Consider the following 2145-nt stretch of genomic DNA (forward strand, 5'->3'; position numbering starts at 1 on the left):
TATTCGGCTTCCATGCTGGAAAGAGCAACAGTCCTCTGCTTTCTGCTTTCCCATGATATAACACTACCCGACATGATAAAACAATAGCCTGTATATGACAACTGACAACTCAGATGTTCCTTTTACATACTTTATACAATAATTTTTAGTTCTTTTTAGGTACCTGAGAATGCGTTTAGCATAATTCCAGTGAGTGCTAGTATGACAGGTATTAAATTGGCTTAAGAAACTAACGCTAAAGGCTATATCCGGCCTTGTCAAAACAGACAAATACATAAGGCTATCTATTAATTGTTGATAAGGTACATTACCATCATACACATAGTCATTTTTGTCAATATTTAGTTTAGATTCCATAGGAGTATTAGCCTCTTTACAATTTACCATGTTGTATTTAATTAACAACTGGTCTATATATTGTTCCTGATCTAAAGTACAAGAATTATTATTATTATCAAACTTTACTCTCATTCCCAAGCATTGTTTAACTTGCCCAAGATCTTTTATATTAAACTTGGAACTTAGTATGGATGTTAAATTATCTGTTTCTAATTTACTATTAGAATACACAAAGAAATCATCTACATACAGTGCTATAATAATCTTAACATCATCATAAAATTTTGTAAATACACATGGTTCAATGTGACTTCTATTAAAACCCAATTCAGTTAAACATTTATCAACTTTTTCGTACCATAATCTAGATGACTGCTTTAAACCATACACTGCTTTGTTTAATTTAACAATTTTACCATTATTTTTATCATCTAAACCAACATTTGGATGGACCATATAAATTTCTTCTTTTAAAACACCATTTAAAAAGGCTGTTTTTACATCTAAATGAGTGACTCTCAAATTTAATTGTACAGAAAGTGCAAATAACAATCTTAAGGTACAGTGACGCACAACAGGTGAAAATGTCTCAATATAATCTTGTCCTGGTTTTTGGGTGAAACCCTTTGCCACTAAACGAGCACGATAACGTACACTGTTATCACTATCTAACTTTCTTTTGTATACCCATTTACACTGCACTAATGTCTTGCTTGGAGGTACTTGATCCACCGCTGTCCAAGCATCATTCTCCTCAAATGCCTTAAGCTCTTCTTCCATAGCAGCAATCCATTTTTCTTTGTCAGGACCTTGTACAGCCTGTTGGATGCTAACTGGATCACCTTGATTTTCATCATTTGATGACATGCATAAGTTTGAGTAGCCATAGCGCTTTGGTGCCCTCCTTATCCTCTTTGTTACTTCAGTGGGTGTGATCTCATCAACATTCTGCAATATAGAGTTTGTAACAGTCTGATTAGTATTATCTTCCAGATCCGGATTAATAGCTATATCGACAGACTCATCAATTTCACTCTTAACTTGTTGCGTTTTAGAGATTTCCCCCACTGGAACAGATATCCTATCATCTTTAACAATGTTACTCTTTATGTTTTCTTGGATTATGACATCCCTGCTTACAGACACACACCATTTATCTGGGTCATATATCCTATACCCTTTAATGTTTTCTGCATAACCAACAAGAATGTGTTGTTTAGACTTAGTATCGCACTTAAGTCGCTTTTCCTTTGGGACATGCACCATGACCTGACTCCCAAATATCCGAATGTGACTTAAGTCTGGTTTTGAATTTGTCCAGAGCTCAAAAGACGTTTTGTCATGCAGTCCTTTTGCTAACGACCTGTTCCTGAGGTACACTGCCGTGTTTATAGCCTCAGCCCAAAACTTCTTATCTAATCCTGCATCAAACAACATGCAACGAGCCCTTTCTACTAATGTTCGGTTCATACGTTCACTAATAGCATTTTGTTCCGGGGTATATATATTAGTCTTTTGATGGACTATACCAGATGCAGCTAAGTAACTGTCAAATTCATTGTTACAGAATTCTAAACCATTATCGGTTCTAAGAATCTTGATCTTTTTATTCTGTTGATTTTCCACTAAGGCCTTAAATTCTTTAAAATATTTAAACACCTGATTCTTGGCCTTCAAAAAATAAACAAAGGACATGCGTGTGTAATCATCGACAAAAATGAGAAAATACCTGCAACCACCAATCGAAGCCATCTCCATGGGTCCGCACACATCTGCATGAATGATATTGAGTACCTCACTGCTCCT

Source organism: Manduca sexta, chromosome 19 (assembly GCF_014839805.1).
Source record: "Manduca sexta isolate Smith_Timp_Sample1 chromosome 19, JHU_Msex_v1.0, whole genome shotgun sequence".
In the NCBI taxonomy this organism is placed as follows: Eukaryota; Metazoa; Arthropoda; class Insecta; order Lepidoptera; family Sphingidae; genus Manduca; species Manduca sexta.